The following is a 20,683-nucleotide window of genomic DNA, read 5'->3' as shown; positions in this document are numbered from 1 at the left end:
CCGCCGCCGCCGCCCGCCCGCCCGACCGACATTTACCCCAATCTAATAACTCAGGTTTTCGTTGAAAACCTGGTTAATAAAATGTTGTTCTGTTTGTTAGGTTTGGATTTAATTGTGTGCATTGATAAAACCCTTAAAATGGAATAAAAATTGTCCCTGTGAATATTTTAATGATTTTACAGTACTTCTTACTTCTAACTTTTCAGTAATCAAACAGATCATAAAAGTCCTTCCTACATAACATAAAAATATCTGCTTCATCCACCAACTATTGCATGATCGAATCATTTTGCTATACTTATATTTTGCGACATTTAAGCCTTCAAATAACGAAGCTTTTTTTTCCTTCACACAAGCAATACATTTTTCTCCCAAAGTTTTCAAAATCAAGATCTTTTGTGAAAACTAATTTTTCACGAAACTAACAATTATGTGAAATTAGCCAAAAATTAACCACTGGCAGAAATCTTAGATTTTACAGCATGTTTTTTTATTGATACAAGTTCGAGTGAGTTTCAATTCTCGTGGCTCATCACATACCAATATCTAGATTGCCATTTGAGACGACACATCAAATATTGATGAGCTGTTTCCCCCAACTACATGAGATCCTATCATCTGGCCAGTTCCCTGTCTCTTTATCAATTAATAATGGATTAAAACAATAAGAGAAATCATTACAGACTCGTGCCTAATATATATCATCCCATTGATGTTATACTGTAATAATAATACATAAATGAAGTACGGGACACAACAAGTTTTGCGTAAAAGCAAAATTAATGAAATTACTGTGTTTTAAGTTACACACATATCATATGGTAAATTTTAAGCTTTTGTGGAGACAACATTACTTCAGGCAAAGACAAGCACCTGGGTAGAACCAGAAGCCTTCCAAATGCTACTACATGAAAGAATTGTACATGTTTAACCCCTATCAGCGAGGGACAAGTGGTTCGATTGATATCATCACCCATAACTACTTCTAAACACAAACCTGAGAAAAATGTTCATAGAAATTAAGCAACATTTTAATTTTTTTCCTTTTTAAGGACAGAACATTACAGTTGAAAAACAAAGTCTGTGTAACAAGCATCATAAAACTGAGTAGCTACAAAAATGTACAAATTTCATCTAAGTCTCACAACTTAAAAAGAACTTCTAATCCCTTATTTTTTTTGAAGCAAAACTTTGCCAGTAAGTCAGAAAACATGTAAGTAAATATGTAGATGTGGCAAAACCTTGACTGTAGGAACAGCTCACAGGGGAAGACCTGTCATATCAGCTTAACAGGCATCCTTTTTGCAACATAGACCCCCTTCCAAGCTATAAACGTCACACCAACACAATCATAGGTCATAATTATGATGTCTTTCAAGCTTGGATGGTGTAGGAAACCCCAGGTGCCCCTCCATGCATTTTTTCATCATGGGTGGGCAACTGGGTAGAACCACCAACCTTTCGTAAGCCGGATGGATGACTTCCTCGTACGACCAATTCAACGCCTAGCGTTGGACTCAAACCCACATTGGTGAGGGGCAAGTGAATCTAAGTCAGCAACCTAAAACCACTCATTTGCGAGGCCCCTCACAAAAATCTAACCCCTAGACCTCGGTAAAACTATCAGATAAAAACGAAACATAAAACAAAACATACCTGGAAATTGCTCTGCTTGTGCAGAAATCCTTGCTTTGTACATGTCTGAAATGATACAAAAAACAAGATTCAATATAACAGAACAATAACATTTTATCATTTGATTATTATTTCTTCCCTTTCTTTTATTATCTTTTTTTTCCACAAATACTGTGGAATCACTAATTTTTGTGAATTTCTTGGTTGAGTCACTTCTCACGAAAGAGTAAAATTCTTAATCATTTTGTTTATGAACAATAATATTTTCTGCTTAAAGCTTAGTGGAGATATATTTCAGTGAACATAATGTTGGCATGTAAACTGGTATGAAAAGTTACATTCTTGAGTCTTCTATTTCTCAACCAGCCCATCTGAACATTTTCCTATGTTTTCCTTAGGTATTTAGCTTTAAGTCAAACCAACCCAACTTAGGATGCATGGTGACTGTCTAGCATTAACGCTTTTTCGGGCAATATCCAGTTACTTTGGTAGAAACACCTATGTACAGCAAGCCAGGCCGATAGCTTCCCCACAAGAATTGTATATTTTTCATGTGCAGGTTCTAACCCACAGAGGCTGGCATGGGAAGGTGATTTTACAGCAAGAACCCTTAACCACACAACACAGCCATAGAAGCCCATTCTTTTCCATCTAGGCAAAATGGAAAAGTCTTCAAAATATATTATACACTATGGTCTCCGACTTGACAACAGACAGGGCTTTTATGGTCTTTGACTTTACAACAGACAGGGCTTTTCAGTAACGACAGTCAGTAAGGCTTTGAAACTTACGTCTAGTTCCAGTCAATCAGACAGTCATTAGTTACTTTGCCTACTGGGGGCAATGCAGCTCAAAAGCATGTGTTATTCAAGGATGATATAACTGCTCCGATATTTTGCTCATTTTAGATAGTTTTTATAACTTCAAAAGTATGCAGAAATGCAATATTGCACAAACTAAACCACAGAAGGAAAAAGGCTCTGAGCTCCAGTGTATGACAACGTAATGCTTTGATCTACAGTGTATGACAATTTAATATGATGTCTGCATGCTTGCTTGTAAGATCTGTCATTAAAAATTCATATTTACAGTAATCTAAATATCAGAGCCAGGATTGTTCACTTTAACATAATTTACACTTATATCATACACGCTCAGGAAAGTGTCATACGATATTGGGTCTTATTACAGATAGCTATTTTGGGACAAGCTTTTGCATATTGTATGAGCTTTTCTGGAATGCTATCTGAATGAACCTGGAATTTATATTTTCAACTTTTTGCATAAATACTGACATGTGCAATGGACAAGAATTTAGGGAACAGTTTATTTGCTGAACGACAACAAAAAATATCTAGAATTGTATCCATAGGGCACTGATGCCCCTGCATACTGTGCAATTTCATATCAAGATTCTTCACCTATGCACCTTTCACAAAGTATGCAGAACTGATCACACAATTCTTTTCACTATACCCTATATGGTGAAATTAACAAAGGACCATAACACATGTCAAAATGGTCACAGCCCATCCTTTATGGTCATATTCAGATAAGGTTGTACATCTGAGCAACTTCAAATCCATTCCTTCAAAATGTATATGAGGAATTGAACACACCATTTTTTTTTTACTATGGCCTATTTTGTGAAATTAAGAAAGGGCCAAAATACTAGAAAAAAAATAGCCACAGAAGAAAGTCACTCATTTAAGGTCATCTTCACATCAACGTCCAGTCCTTTATCTGTGAAATGTTCAAGTATATCCTTTCAATTTTGTTTAAGGAGTTGGACACACAAGATTTTTCTCTATATTCAATATTATTTTCAAAAGGCTTAACTGCTGTAAAATTAGTCACAGCAAAAATTCCTTCCTTTATGGTCATCTATACATCAAGCTTGTTCATCTGTGAAAGTTTGAATCAAATCAGGCTAATAGTGTGGGAGGAGTTAGACACATGACACACAAGATTTCGGGACTTAGTAGGGACGTACATACGGCAGAATACTATATGTGTGGGCAATAAGAAACAAGACACAGTTACATGATTCGAAGTTGCTCTTGTGAACACTATATTTTTTTCCAAATGGCACATCAAATTTGCCCATAAAAATCTCACAAGTACCTGAAGTAGGCTGAGCTTAAACTATGCTATCGCTGTGTGTACCTGTAACACTCATTTTGACACCGTGCAAATTGTCAACAGTCTGGGTAGCATTAATTAGCGAGTGCAGATATCAAAGAAAATCAGGCGACTTGCATTTCGCTTTGAGGTAAGATTTGAGCAAAGTTTTAAGTTCCAAAGCGACTATTTCGCTCAAGTCGCCCACTCGCGAGAGCCCTGTTTATATTTTTCCCCCAATAAGAGAGCTCTGCATCCCTTACGCAGTGCCAGAGTACCTAATGTCATCTTACGGTTAAAATATATTCAGCAAGCCTAGCCCAATGGCATACACCTGTGCATTACAAAACTGAGTAATACTGAAATCGAAGCAAAGTAACAGCAATTTCTTGTACTATTACCTCTCAATATTTTAAAAGAAAAAAACGCATAATTCATAAATAAATTAATTACCGGACGCCTTGAAAACTCCTATAGGTGTCCACTTACTGGACGGGTAGTCAAAATAATTTGACAGTCAGATTGTTTTATATTTGTGACAGGCAATCTAACCATAAAAACTCCAAAGAACCAAAATAATGGAGGATAAATCACAGTACACAGTTGTGTAAAGTTATTGGTTTTATCGCTTGCACATATTGCCATGTAGACGCGGTAAAGGTTAATCAGTCAGGGGTGTAACTGTTTTAAGTTATGTAACCTATTTAAGTTACCTTTTCAAGCATTTTATAACCTGTATTAGTTATAAAATATAGTTAACTCAGGTAAGTTACTCAAAAAAAGTCATTTTGCTGTTCTCACAAAGTGACCTTTAAAGTGAAATTAGTAGCAAACTGCAGTTAATCAAGTTCTCTTTTAGTCTGATCATGACCTGATAAGCATAATGGGATGTTAAGAGTTTTATAGCTTTAAAACTTTATCAGCCTTGCGTAAAAATTTTTACTGCATAGCTGGAAAGATAAAAGTTCAAGGATTCAGGAAATAATTGCATAAATTAAATTAGTCCCATTCAAAATAAGGAACTGGCACAGGAGGGCTTTGTAATATTTTATGATAACTGAAACAAGTTATGAAAGTACAGTCTAACCTGTACTAACGGTCACCTCCGTTCAGCGGCCATTTAATGACGCCCCCGACGGATTTTCCTCTATTTTATCACTTTATTCAGCGGTCACCTGCCGTCCGCGGCCAGCGGCCACCGAAACTGCCTCCCGACCGCCGTATTTGACCCCTTTCAGCGGCCATTTTTCTTCCAAAACCAATTATTCTTAGGCAATAATCGCCGAAGATACCCGATTTTGAGAAGCACGTGGTTGCTAAGTTTCACGTGACTTCACCACAAGAACGACAAAATGACATGAGCTTCTCAATTAAAACTGATAACCAAAGGTGTAATCCCCTTTTGTTATGATCAAATGGCCAGTAATTATCGGCAATTAACGTGTCACCTCGTGTCAAATTTGTTGTTCACAGTTTGACCTCGGTTAAAGATAATACTCGATAACTAATTAATAGCATAATATTTGTGATTTTTTATACTTTTGTCATCAAAATACTATTAAATTTATACGAAATTAATTGTGTTTGAAAAAAAAAATATAAACCACTCTATCTTTTACGGAACGTAACGGCAAGCTTAGATTTAGCGTTGTCAATAAGCGCCGAGAGTAGCTTCCCTTACCAAAATGGCGAAAATTGTGAACAAACTTGTTTTGAAGTTGGAAAAGTGTCTGAAACAATTTTTGTAGTAAAAAAAAACACGCCGGAGTTTTAGATTGCTCAGAATACTTTTCGTATTGCGAAGGCAAATGAACGTCATTGTATCCTGGTAAAATAATAATGGAAAAGCCAAAAAGAAATGGGCATATAGGCTGTAGACTGGTCAGAAGTCTGAAAAAATACATATACTGGCTGCACCTCCGATCAACGGTCACCTGGCTTAAGCGGCCAAATTGTCTGCTTCCCTTGGCTGGCTGCTTAAGACAGGTTAGACTGTATAAGCAATAACTCAAATGGGTTATAAACTGCAATAACTTGAAACAGTTACACCCCTGACTGTTAATCGTGTACAGTACATACATAGGTTTAAATCACCAGAAAATTCTTAATTTTGGAAATTATTTGATATTTTTTACATAAATCAATGAGGAATTGAATCCAATTCTTTTACGTCATAACACACCTCAGTTCACAGATGAGATGTGCGCAGAGCGTGACCATAAATCCTCAGTGCGCCTTTACATATCAAGCTGAACGGACGTGGTCTTGTTCAGTATTGATTTTTACCTAAATCCTTGGTATAGCGTTCATTTATTTATACATGTAGGCTACATGTTGGCCTATTTGGGTTACGATGTAATCCATACTGTTTATTGCTCAATATATTTGTACATTATATTAAATTTCTATCTTGTAATTGAGTTTATGACGCTGTCGTAAACTTTTTAACGTGTAGATAATTATACACTTTGTACAGTTTTTGTTACGGTATCGTAACAGTTTCTAGATATTATCACAAAATCTCTTACGTAGTAAGCAGAAAATTGACAGTTCCTGCACATATTTTGTGTACATAGTATACAATTTATACATGCCGTGCGTAAATTGATGACGTAGTGCACAATTTTACCACATTTTTTACACAGTATTGTAAGATGGCAGATGCTATGTTGCAGCAACAATCTGTGCAAAAAGATGCGTCTACGGACGCTACTACGGTTAGTAGACAACAAGAAGGCTCCTCAAAGGGTGCAGGTACTGTTAGAGCTTCTGAATCGGGTAAGCCTAGAGGGAAACAACCCGCTAATCCGTCAAAAACTCCTGTTGTAAAGTTGACCACGGTGACTAATTCAGATGCATTTAATGCTGAGGCACTGTCCATTTTAAAACAAATGAATGCTAACATTAATAAAACAAATAAGACAGTGGAAGAATTAACCGGTAGAGTTGATGCCTTGTATAATGATTTTGATGGAGGTGACTATGACTTGTCACAGGGTAATGGAAATGATGACTATGACGTTCAAGATTGGGAGCAAGATGACCAGTATGCTCCTGATGATCAGAGGTCTTTTTCTGGAGATGATGATGATGTTTTCAGTCGATTTGCAAAGAAATTTCAGAAGTCGGACTCTGTTGCTCCTGAGGTGTCCGAAAAATTGGCTGCTGTTGTCAACAGTACATTTAGAGAGGGCATGTTGGATGAACATTTTTGTGAGGTGTCTAAGAACATTTTACGCCCAAGTAACTGTGAAGCCCTTAAAGAAACAAGAGTTAATTCAGGTGTTTGGTCAGTTTTGAAGCCAACCACACAGACAGAGGACTCTAAGATGCGAGGTATTCAGAATAGTATCGTAAAAGCAGCCTGTAACATTGTGAAAATTATGGATAAAGGCAGTCAAATGTTCGATGATGAGATGTTAGTTTGGGGTACTGATGCAATTGGTCTTCTAGGACATGCAAATCGATGGATTAATATCCGTAGAAGAGACTTGCATAAGAGGGATATGGATCCGAAACTACACCACCTTTGTTCACCCATGGTTCCTTTCACAGACCAACTTTATGGTGACTCTATGATCAAAGATATCAAAGATATCCAGGAGCTCAATAAGATCAGCAGAAATGTAATTAGAGGTGGTGGTAGTGGACGCTTTAGAGGTCGTCAGTTTAGAGGCCGTAGGTTTCAACCTTACAGCAGACGTGCACCTTCTGGGCGTATGAGATCTGGTACTGGTACATCCCGACAAGGGATGAGAGATCAGAAGAAGTCTTCCACTTTCCAGGCAGGTAGGTTAGCTCTTTTTGAAAATAAGTGGAGAAATCTTACTTCTGATGAAAGAATTTTGGACATTGCTTTGCACTGTCATATAGAATTTACTCAAAAACCTGAGAAACAAATTGTTTGGCCAATGCAGTTTTTTACTGTAGATGAGAGAAAAACTATTGATGTAGAGATTGAAAAACTGCTTGAAATGAATGTAATTGAACAAGTTGAGTTTAATGATAATGATGAGCAGTTTATCTCTCCAATTTTCACAGTACCAAAAAAGGACGGAGAATATCGCATGATCTTAAACCTGAAGGAGTTCAATGAAACATACGTGGTGTATCATCATTTTAAAATGGACTCCTTTGAAACAGCATTAAAGTTGGTTAAACCCAATTGTTTCATGGCTTCAATTGATTTAAGACATGGATATTACTCTGTTCCAATTGCTTCAGAACACAGAAAATATCTGAGATTTAGATGGAGGGGTAAGATTTACCAATATGCTTGTTTACCAAATGGTCTGGCCTCGGCTCCCCGTTTGTTTACAAAATTGATGACGGTTATTTATGCCAAATTGAGACGACTAGGCCATAAGAACTCTGGTTACATTGATGATAGTTTTTTGCTAGGAGATACTAGGTCTGAATGTTCAGATAATGTTAAAGATACTGTGAGTGTCATGGAGGATGTACGTTTTATCATACATCAGCAAAAGTCAGTATTTGTTCCTACACAGAACATAGTTTTTCTAGGAAATCACATTGATTCTGTAAGAATGATAGTATACTTAACAGAAGAAAGAAAACGTATCATAATTTTGGAGTGTTCAAGGTTAATTGGCATGACATTCACTAGTATAAGAGAAATGGCCCGAGTAATAGGTCTCTTAGTTGCATCGTTTTCTGCAGTTGAATATGGTCCATTACATTACCGTACCCTTGAGAGGGCAAAAACCTTGGCCCTTTCAGAAAGCCGAGGAGATTTCAGTGCCAAAATGTTTTTGGCAGATTCAGTAAAATCTGAGTTAAATTGGTGGACCAAAAATTTGTCAACTTCAGTCAAATATTTCTCACAGAAGCTTGTCATAGAAACAGATGCAAGTCTTTCAGGTTGGGCTGGTGTTTGTCAGAATGAAGAAATTGGGGGTCGTTGGTCAGAAGAGGAATCAGGCAACCATATTAATTACTTAGAGCTTTTAGCAATATTTCATGCTTTGAGAACATTTGCGAAAGATCTGTCAGCCACTCACATTCAGATTAGAACTGACAATACATGCGCAATGTCTTACATTAATAATATGGGTGGCATAAAGTCATTTATTTCTGACCAGTTGGCTTGTAAAATTTGGCTTTGGGCTATTAACAAAAATATTTGGTTGTTGGCAACTCATGTCCCGGGTAAACAAAATTTAGCAGATCATGGTTCTCGATTTTTCAATGAAAATGTGGAATGGATGCTAAATAAAAGGTTTGCTAAGACTATTCTGAGTTTACGGGAGACCCCTTCACTTGACATGTTTGCAAGTAGATTGAACAAACAGTTGGATAGATTTGTCTCATGGAAATTTGATCCAGAAGCAGAATTTGTTAATGCCTTTGGTATGAATTGGTCAGACATTTATTTTTATGCTTTTCCTCCTTTCAGCCTAATTCCTCGTGTGTTGATGAAGCTGAGAGAGGATGCAGGCGAGTGTATTCTTGTAGCTCCTTTGTGGATGACCCAGAGCTGGTTTCCGGCTGTAATGGAAATGTTGATTTCCAGTCCTTACATTCTTCCGAAGGAACGGAATTTACTGACGTTACCAGGAATGGTGAAGGTACACCCTTTGTACAAAAAACTCATACTGATGGTTTGTCGTTTATCAGGAAAACCCTCCAAAAATGAAACATTTCAGTCAGGTCTACAGACATTATTATGGCCTCATGGAGGTCAGGAACTCAGAAACAATATAACATGTACTTACGAAAGTGGTTTCAGTACTGTAATCAAGAACAAATTAATAGTTTTCAAGCAACTATAGGTAATGTTACTGATTTTTTGACACATTTATTTGAACTTGGATTAACATACAGTGCTTTGAATACAGCACGTTCAGCTTTGTCTGCTATAGGGATTATAATAGATGGGTTTACAATTGGGGCTCACCCTCTTGTCATTAGATTTTTGAAGGGTGTATATAATTTAAAACCCCCAAAATCCAGATACTGTGATACTTGGAAGGTCTCAGATGTGTTAAAATACTTAAAGACATTAACTCCTGTCACTGAAATCAGTTTGAAGTTATTAACTCTTAAATTAGCAATGTTAATAGCATTAACTACAGCTTCACGTTCCCAAAATTTACATTTACTGTCTGTTAGAAACATGAGGAAGGAATCCTGTAAATATGTTATGTTTTATAGTGGGTTGTTAAAGCATAGTAGAAGGGGTAAGGTTACCCCACATATTGAACTTCATGCATACACATTAGACAGTAGATTATGTGTGTACAATACTTTGACTGAGTATCTAAGTAGAACAAAGGGTCTACGAGGTAATCAGGAATGTTTATTTATAAGTTACATTAAACCTTTTGGGCCTGTGTCAAGCAACACAATAAGCCGCTGGATTCGCACAGTGATGTTCAGTTCCGGTATTGACTGTAGTAAATATAAGGCACATAGTGTTCGTTCAGCCTCCACTTCCAAAGCAAATGTTAACAATGTGCCAATTAATGACATTCTTAAAGTTGCAGGCTGGACAAATGAAGTAACTTTTGCTCAGTTTTATAATAAGACTGTAAAGGATGCTGGTGCTGAATTTAGTTCTGCAATACTGTCTACTACTGAGACTTAGTAATATATTTTACTGTGTGGAACATCCATGATATACTGTGAGTCATGCTTGTTAAAATATACAGAACATTTGTATGATGTAATGCGTCATGTATACCATAATGATGCGTGTGAATAAAATGACTGTGCTTTCTATTTAATTTTATTCTGGTCTTTCTACTGCAGTTGATATTTGGTGTTCAGCTTGGGTGACTGGTTTCTTTCCCAAAAGTTTGGGCTTTGAAATCTCATCTGTGAACTGAGGTGTGTTATGACGTAAAAGAATCCCCCCAAATAAACGAGACTTACCTTGGTTAAGTTGATGTTTGGTTGGGATTCTTTGTAGTCATAAAACACACTGAAGTGATCAGATGCCCACCCATTGCTAAGGTCAGTTCAGTAACCCTCCCTGATAAGTTTATTATCTAGAATATGTTCAATTTACCATTATGAACAATGAATTCAGAAGATAGGATTTTGTGCCTGTATGGAAAGGAAAATTTTGGGAAAGAAATTTCCGGCTTTGAATACTGAGGATTTATGGTCACGCTTTGCGCACATCTCATCTGATCACTTCAGTGTGTTTTATGACTACAAAGAATCCCAACCAAACATCAACTTAACCAAGGTAAGTCTCGTTTATTTGGGGGGATTTTGATACAAGTAAGTTTTATTTGAATTTATCTATTATTCACAACAAAATCAGCATTTAAACCAAAAATCAGCAGCTATGACAATTTCATCAGAAATTTCATCCACTATTTTGGAATTTAGGGTGTTTGATGCGAGTGGAGATATTGCCCATAAGAAAAATAACTCAATTTTTTTTAGGATCGTGTCAAATTAGTTTAACTACTGGACGGGTTCTGAGATATTTTCGTGATAGGAGAGAATCCCTCTCTTTAGGTCAAAACCATTAAAGACCTTTTCTCAGACCTGTGAAAGCAGATTTAGGTAAAAACATGATCAGGCAATATAGTTAACCGATGTAAACATCGTTTATTTAAATAACAAAAATAAAAACTGATATTGTCTTATTTTTAATTTTAGGTTTTAATCCAATAACATGAAAATCCATGCAAATTAATTAACAGCTATTAAAACACATATCTCATGTTTCCATATTGGCTTACCCCCGCTGTTAAAGCTATCGTCCGCCATTACATTCAGTACAGCTCCACAGCTGACAGTGTATTTGGTAGTTTTCGACCACGTGACACGAAGCGTAGCCATGTAAAATGTGTGTGAACTTAGGTGTGTGTTATTTAAAACAGTGACAAAATTGTGTTTTATTCACATTAACATCAATTGAATGAAAGGAAAAAATGGATATTCTTTCTTAGTATCTTAAAATTTCACTAATATTTTTGTTTATTAAAAATGCAATTTTAAAAAAAAAACGCCATGTAGAATTGCCGCGAAAGGTTCACCACAGAAAAGGTCTTTCCTATGTTGTACCTGGAGGAGAGATATTGACTTGTGCAAAAATTATCACAATATCACAACTCACGTACAATTGGTTGGACTACCAGACGGGTAGAGACTTCCTACAAACTTTTTATCAACATTTTTTATGCAGGAGAAATGTGAATGTTGCACTTCGAAGTTGGCTATGTAAATGCTTTTGGTTATGCCATAACTTAATGAATGCAACACTCAGAAAATGAAAATATCATCAGAAATGTTATCATATCCAGAACTAAGTCTGAACAATCAGGAGACGACTGTGTCCAAAAAAATCAAAATTCATTGAATCAAGATAGCAAAACTCGCATTTATCAAATATCAGTAATAACCACTACTTAAATGCAACATAACTGCCTTTAAAATATAACCGTTAACACGAATACGAGAACGTGATAAGAAAATTAACGATTTTTATCACAGCTACCCCTCCCTGTTCGCAAAGCAGTGCACATATGTCATCCATTATTTTCTATATATTACCGATGTGCGAATGTCTTTGTTCGTTGAGATTCGTCTGTGGAATATTTTTGCAGGTTCTGGTTCACTTTCGCTGTCTGAAGACACGTCAATGCCAGCGCTTTCCGAGTCTTTTTCCACAGCTCTTTTATCACCGACTCTGCTGGCAGCCATTTTGGATCCAATACAAGGGAAGCCACTCTTTTTATAAGATGTACAAAGAGTGAACGTTCTTAGAATTTAGGTTTAAGACTGCTAATTAATCCAGGATAGATACCCCTAAATACGTTGGTATAGACACACCACTTAAAGATTTAGTCTGTTACACTGATCTGTCTTAGCGAATATGTAGTATTTAACGCGTGGAAGAGTCTACACTTAGATTTTCAGTTCTATGGAGATTATTCTATGATTTGAACATATGATTCCCTTTTAAACTAAAATATAAATGATAAAAGTGTAAAATCTACTCCGAAAGAAGAAAATGTTGTTTTCATATATGGATTACAATCTGAAAAATGATTTTGTAACGATCTGATGTCATCAGTAACCCGTCACATGATAGCCATAATATTTTCTGTGAAACGAGATGCAAATAATGCAATTGCTTAGATATTAGCTACATTATATGCTATTTTTTTGATAATCACGTTCCCTTTATGTACGTTTGTTGAATACAAGTGCAAAGCAATTTTTTACATATACACTGACAGAGACCAGTAGTGTAAGATTTAATAGACCAGACTAGTCATTTCTAAAGCCTTTAGTTTAATTATATTTCGTTGCATATTCTCATTTCGGAATATAAAAACAACATTCAAAAATAACTAATCATATATTATTTTAAAACGATGACGAACCATATTCAAGTGAAAGATAGATAAGAAGTGAAAAATTGATTGATTCTAAATTTTTTGTTTGATATTTTTAAAATCATGTCCAATTGCTTAGCTATTCTGCACAGATGAAAACCTGAAAAAAAGTCTTTTTACAGTATTCAGACATGTGACATTAAATCAACGGAGATTAAGGACTCTGTATTAATTAACCAAACGAAATGTATAACTATATATAGCTCTTAGTTTCAGATATGACAAGATGCTAGGTATAGCACTCGATGGTGCTTCAAGAACAGCCAGGTATGCTAGTACGATAGGAAATCTGCTCGTTTGGAGGTGTCTCGAGTGTCGGGCGGTCTCTTAACAGATATTATTATAAGAAAAACAGATTTGTTGCCAAATATGAAGGCGATTATCCGTATGTGAATTGGACTGAAATGTTAATATACATTTCAATGACCGAATTCTTAAAATGTCGGAAAGATGTGAGTTAGTTAGTTTATACTAATTTATTTTAGGTGGATTGTGAGTCAATGAGTTGAAAGGTAGTAACAATAGTAATACAACTAAAATGATCTGTAAAAGAAAAAGAACGCAAACCATAGTAATGCTGTTAATTCTATACTCATTCTAAACAATTATCTTTCTGTCTCTTGATAATATACGCGATTAATTACGAGCATCAAGACAGGCGCTGTCGCTTGTATGGATAAAGCTTTGCAAAAATAAAAGGCTGGCTAGAATGATTAGTCTATTTAAAAGTCGTAGCAAAAGATAAAATTACACACAAGAAGGGAGTAAGGAGTTGCCATATCAGAAGTCGCACAGAAAATCCTGTTAAAAGTGAAATATTTGAGAAGATCTTTTGAAAGTACAGGACACAACCAAGCTAAATAATCATTTAGAAGACTGTAAATTGGGTCTATTCTTGGTGCAACACCCTTTACAAGCTCGATCCGTTGCACTAGATTAAGTGGACTCCTATTGTAAATATCCATGATCCGAAAGGACCAGAAAATACAATTTCAATTCAATTCAGTTCTATAGTTTATTTACGTCTCATCATATGTATGTCACAATAAAACATAATAAAATTATACATGTCATTTTATTTCTAAAACATTTTTAAAACAAGAGCTGTCAGTTGACAGCGCGCTTGACTATTCTCAGTGCTTGATAGTATAATATAAGCTATAAGTAAAACTTTAACATTACAATAAGCATATTCTAAGTCGAAAAGGGGCCATAATTCAGTCAAAATGCTTGATAGAGTTGTCTGCTCCTGTTTACAGAATGGGGTCATGATGGTAAACAAGTATGCAAAATATGAAAGCAATATCTCAATGGACTTTGAAAATATTTGGTGTGGTACGCAAACTTTAACATTACAATAAGCATATTCTAAGTCGAAAAGGGGCCATAATTCAGTCAAAATGCTTGACAGAGTTGTCTGCTCCTGTTTGCAGAATGGGGTCATAATGGTAAACAAGTAAGCAAAATATGAAAGCAATATCTCAATGGACTTTGAAAATATTTGGAGTGGTACGCAAACTTTAACATTGGGGCACACATATGGAAATTCACTAAACCAGATTGTTTACTCTTTTGCTTTCAGTTTCTATCAGATAAAAGTGCTTCTTCATATTCCAAAGCAATCGTGCAACATCGGGCATTTCCGTATTCTCCGGTAAATACGCGTAGCATAAAGGCCGAGGTGATCAGATTGTTTCAAGGGGCCAAAGAAAAGAAAAAGTTTGAAGCAAAGGCGCCGCATTATTTAATGATAACTGTGTAAATTAATGATAACTTAGGGATACTTCTTTTTATTATTTGTGAAATGATATTGCTTCACCAAAAACACGTATTTTTTCTTATGAATTCATAAAACTGTGTTTCTGAAATAATACTTCTTCAGCCAGCAGTCATATTCACAGCAATTTGATGCAAATTTTTACAGTGTCTGGAAAAATATTAAATATGTCCACCAGCAATAATCAAAATACTACTAGCAAAAATGATATCAACTAAATCATAGTGCGGAAGTTAACTGATTTTCTTAATTGCGCAAGTATAAAAAATCTTTCTCTAAATATTTATAATCAACATCTACGGACAATATCTTTACAAAAATTGTACTGTCAAATTGAAAAGCAACCAGTCATTATATATTGTACAGAGAAAATGTCCAGTTCGTAATTTCCCATGTATCATGTATGCCAAGTAGATTATTGACAGAAGGTCCGGTACAATATGTTATGAAGCCTTGTCGATCATGGCGAATTCAGACCTTAAAGCTAGTGAATCACGGATTAGACCGTAATTTCATTCCATCAAAGAGCATACATAAAGTTGGTTTTCCTTTACACCATTCGTTTCAGCAGCTATTGATTGTTCCAGTGATGTTTTCCAGTATATATATATATATCGACGAAAAATGAGTTCTACCCTGTTAATAAGGTGTAAGAAAAAAGATTCAGTTTCTAATGCAGTGTTCTGTATGCAGTACGTATTTTCCATACATTCATGTCATATATATTATACATTTGCTGCTGTTTCTCCCACATCAAACTACGTCATAACATGCGAGGCATCTTCACTGCATTTCATATAGATACATACAATAAGACTTGCTTCCAAATGCTCTAATGCTCTAGTGGATTTGATAATTACATATCCACATTCCCGAGATTCTGTATACTAAACCTTTGGTTTCGAGGATGATGGCACCATATCAGCATTTTGGAGGGGAAGGTAATATACATCCTCTCTGAGGATATGCTTAGGATGTGCTGGATTTTTCATTCTTTAAGCATTGCTAAACCCATGCAATTTAACCTGTAAATTCCCAATTAGAATTATGATTTCGGCGTTCTCAGGTTGTTTTGAAAATAACACTTACTTGTTACGGCCGTAGGTTGCCGAAAAAACACGGGAATAAGCACTGGCTTTCTGTCAAGGGTTTACAATCATAATAAGAAGGATAATCCAGGCAGTCTTACAATCAACGAGAAAAACGAATTACAGCTACATCGAAAGTGAAAGACAGAAATGAGGCATACATTTTCTTAAGTAGTTTAACTAGATAAAAGCAGCTTAAATATTGAAAAAAGAAAACAACATCAAGAACAAACAAATGTCTAACGAACTAACAGTGTAATTGAATTCAATTAGTATTTAGTGCTAATTTTTAGTGCTGGATTTTTCTATCAATATATAGTAATGGGTGCTGGATTTTTCAATCAATATATTGTAAATGGGTGCTGGATTTTTCAATTAATATATAGTAAATGTGCGCTGGATTTATTTTCGGTCCTAGGCTTGACTGTTTATCATATATTAAACGAATTCAATTAATGTATTGCAAATGAGTGTTGGATTAAAAAAAAAGTAAATGGGTGTTGGATTTATTTATGGACTTTGGCTGTTTATCATATATAGAATCATTATTAACTTAACAAATGTGCCGAATGCCTATGGGTATGGTAGCATTACAAATTCCGCATCCAGTAGTTTCTCATTAACTGATAGTAAGCATACAGAGGCATTCTGAATAATCAAACTTTTAATATCTGTTTAGGTTTAGTTGTTGAAAGAAACTGAAAGGTACCTTCATGACAGTATTTCTGGTGGTTTACGTAGGCAGGGCCACCTGGCCGAGTGACTTCGTAGTATGAATCGTTGGTGAGGGGATATTTATTTATATGTATTTTAAAACTTTCCACCAAAATATATCTAATGGCGCCAGATTGACAGCGTTATTCAAAATCCTTCCTCGGTTGCTTGACTAGAATCAAATGACGTATAGGTTCGCCTCTTTCAGCTCAGTGAAAGCAATACATATTTGTATAGCATTTCTGGCACTGTTTCTGATCGCCTTTTCCTGTCCTCCCACAAGACTTTAAGTTATTATATGCAGTACCAAGTACTAAACATATACAGTAAGATCTTGATTAAATGGGGCAACGGTACTAGGAATGTAATTATTACGTTCGTAGTGTCCATCAGACTACGAACCGCATCTTTAGCAATACAACTGCTTATCGGATACAACTACTCAAGCCGATATTACGAAAGGACTTACTGATGCGTTCTGTGCAATGGAAAGCTAAGATCATGCTATTGCAATATGTTAACCCAAAGAGACTCTTTCTAAAGGTTTCGTTTCGATATTCGTGTGGCATTGGTCTGCTGATGCGTAAAGTGTGGTGTGCTGTCGTGTTGTGTGCTTGTCACCTTCCGCTTTTAGCCTCCACCGCTGGCTAGCCTTCTGGTGAATAAGGAGCCGAGTGCGTAAGCCTTCCATGCCAGTACATAGCATCTCTGCAGACAAGCCCTTTTGCAGTGCCACCTAGTTGGCGCCAGACGGTAACTGAGCACCTTGCGGCCTCAGGAAGAACTGCAGGGGACTCGGAGGAGGTCAGCCCCCAGACATGTGGCATGCCAGGCCCACCGGTGTGTGGACACGCCCTGATGCCTATGAACAGACTCCCAGCTATGGGACAAATAGCTCCTGTGTTCCAACGATAGGGTTACTCGGAACTAAGGGTGAGGTAACCCCGAAAGAAACCTAGAGAGTTGAAGACAGAGGTGCTGGACCATTGGCATTCTCTAAACGAACTACAGCACCATGCAATATCGCTATGCGCGTACGAGAAGAAGAAGCAGAAGAAGAAGTTTCGATGTTTTACCAGTTATTGTACTTGACAGACCTTTCAGTCTCAGTATGCTGAACTTGAGCATAATAAACGGGCCGCTGACTAGTTTTTACAAAAAGCCTATTTTGTTAAATCAATAACATGTACCTAGGCAATCTTGATCATCGGTTCTTTTCCTCTATGTTAGATAAAAATAAACAGTTGCTTCGGAACCCTCTGCCGCTGTTATAAAGATCGGAAAAAATGTACTAAGTTTATGTTCAATGCATCTCCGTCCTGAACAAATGTTTAAACAATAGGAAAATAATAATCTACTTTAAATCTTAATAAAAAGTACTTGTTAAAGTAAGTATTGTAAAAGTGTATTTCCGGCAATGGTTAATGTAATTTAAATAACCAGTCGAACATCTTTGTCTAAAAATATTCTTGCTATGTAGCCTTGAAACATTACTTTTGCTTCGCATTCAACAGCCAGCTGTTGCTTGTGGTTAATAGTTTTAAAATTTTGAAATTTAATTCGATGCTGGATTATTTAATTTCAAAATAATCTGTAATCTTTTTCTCTTTTTTTAGGTAGAAACATCAGAAAGGTAAAAACATTTTTTTCAGATTATGCGGTATTTCTAATGAAACATGTAAAACGGGTGTTTATGGCATTATCAGTGTAGTTTGATTGTAGAGATCGAGAAATGTCATCAGGGGTCTACGACCTTCTGAAATTAAACTGATAAAGCTGTTTTAAAACAATAAACGTGATAAAAAGGATACATTTTTTTATATTTAGAAATACAATGACATAGTGTGACTAATAATAAACCCGTGATAGGGAGTTTTTCGAAGAGTACAATTAAATGAGCCGTGCCATGGGAAAACCAACATAGTGGGTGTGCGACCAGCATGGATCCAGACCAGCCTGCGCATCCGCGCAGTCTGGTCAGGATCCATGCTGTTCGCTAATAGTTTCTCCAATTCCAATAGGCTTTAAAAGCGAACAGCATGGAGCCTGACCAGACTGCGCGGATGCGCAGGCTGGTCTGGATCCATGCTGGTCGCATACCCACTATGTTGGTTTTCTCATGGCACGGCTCAAATGTGTAATACATTGTATTTGTTTCCTTCCGGTACGAATCTGTGTCACGGCCTCACTCATATGGAAATAAAGAAAAAAATATTGTGCTTTGTGGACTTAGATAATTACTGTTCTTTTTTTTATATAAAATAAGAAGGGATATCGAATGGTAACGACACATTTATATCATTATACCTGCAGATATAGTGTATAATTCTTTCTGTCAACATTTTTAATATCTTAAATGGAGATGCTTCTTGAGGATACAATAATATTTATATTCCATTTAGTATTTTACGGTGGCATAGAGGGGACATAGGAAATATTTTATTTATCACGTGCGCACGTGTTAGCTAACACGTGCAAACGTGTTAATTAACATGTGCGCACGTGATAACTATCACGTTCGCACGTGTTAGCTACCACGTGCGCACGTGATAAATGAAATAATTCCTATGTGAACGTGATAGCTATCACGTGCGCACGTGATAAATAAAATATTTCCTATGCGAACGTGATGACTATCACGTGCGAACGTGTTAGCTACCACGTGCGAACGTGATAGTTATCACGTGCGCACGTGTTAATTAACACGTTCGCACGTGTTAGCTAACACGTGCGCACGTGATAAATAAAATATTTCCTATGTCCCCTCTATGCCACCGTAGTATTTGTTTGTTTAGGAAGTAAAAAGTGTTCGTTTTCGTATAAACAATATCGAAGTGTGACCCGTTCCGCGAAATTGTACGCGCGATCTGACGTCATTCACAAAAGACATCTTCCAAAATTGAAGACCAACATCTCAAAAAGAAGTTAAAACTTTTTTTCTGACTGTATAGATCAAAACTGACCATATGAATGTTTCTTCATTTTAAGGATAATTTAAATAAAAAAAATCAGGAACGGAAGGCGAATCACAGTGTAGTTTTGGTGGGTCTCTGTAGATGTTATATTCACAGTGTATAGACTCTCTGTAGGCCTACGCCCAAACGGAAGTCGCCAATATTAACTAGGCGTTCACTTTCGTTTTTCTAATTTTTGGAAGCTGTCGGTAGTGAGTATTTTTATGTTTTTTCTGTGGCTATTTGAAATAAGTATTCTTGTTGTATATATTTTTCAATGTATGATAAATGTCTCTGCAACAAACTGCCGTTAAATAGACATTATCACATGAAATTAAAACGTATTTTCACCCAAAACCCAGCAGGTCAAAGCAAAAGACGATGCATTCAGGCTAAAAATGCCCATTATTTAGGAACTTCGAGTGAAATACGTGTCAGAACCGCTTCTGAATGTTAAATTATAAATCCATGTAAATGAGTTTATACCTATAAATATGAATTTACAATCCTGATAGTTTAAATATTGTTTAATTCAACATGCATCTGAATTATGCACTGACCGCCTAGTCGCAAAACTTTATACAAAACTGTTCCACTATTCGCCAAAACACTGTACGCCTATTCAATAAAGAAATGACGAAGTGTTTGGGCTTGTAGGCTCTATACACTGTACTTATTGAATTTATAAATATAAGTTTTGTATTGTATTTTACTTGCGAAAGTGAAACAGTATTTACAATGGTCTGTTTCACCAAAAATGTCCTTGTCTTGGACAAGAAATAGAATCTGTATACGAGTTTCCGTTAACATACGAGAAAAATATATATTTATTCCGCTCAACTTGACAGGACACTTTGTTGTTTTTTTTTGTTTTTTTGTATTTTTAGCTCGACTATTCGGGGAATAGCGGTGCTATTCTACTCGCCCCGGCTTCGGTTAAAGTTAAGTTTTTCGGCAACCTTTTTTCTGTCACATCTTTTTTTTTTTTTTACTTTTGCTTATATCTTACTGTAA

General features: G+C 36.1%; 2 protein-coding genes across 2 annotated transcripts in view; both read right to left on the bottom strand.

The window, feature by feature from the left end:
• The window catches only part of LOC123554431 (diacylglycerol kinase delta-like), a 110,776-nt gene extending 98,352 nt beyond the window's left edge, over positions 1-12,424 (bottom strand). The window contains exons 1-2 of the mRNA XM_045344574.2: positions 12,289-12,424; positions 1,657-1,701 (exon numbers count right to left, since the gene is read on the bottom strand). The gene's annotated coding sequence lies outside the window, so the exon portion shown is untranslated. The remainder of the gene's footprint in view (positions 1-1,656; positions 1,702-12,288) is intronic.
• The window catches only part of LOC123555502 (uncharacterized), a 62,953-nt gene that overhangs the window by 2,811 nt on the left and 39,459 nt on the right, over positions 1-20,683 (bottom strand). The gene's annotated exons all lie outside the window — the stretch shown is intronic.

This window comes from Mercenaria mercenaria, chromosome 7 (assembly GCF_021730395.1).
Source record: "Mercenaria mercenaria strain notata chromosome 7, MADL_Memer_1, whole genome shotgun sequence".
Lineage (NCBI taxonomy): Eukaryota > Metazoa > Mollusca > Bivalvia > Venerida > Veneridae > Mercenaria > Mercenaria mercenaria.
This window is presented reverse-complemented; position numbering and strand designations above follow the sequence as displayed.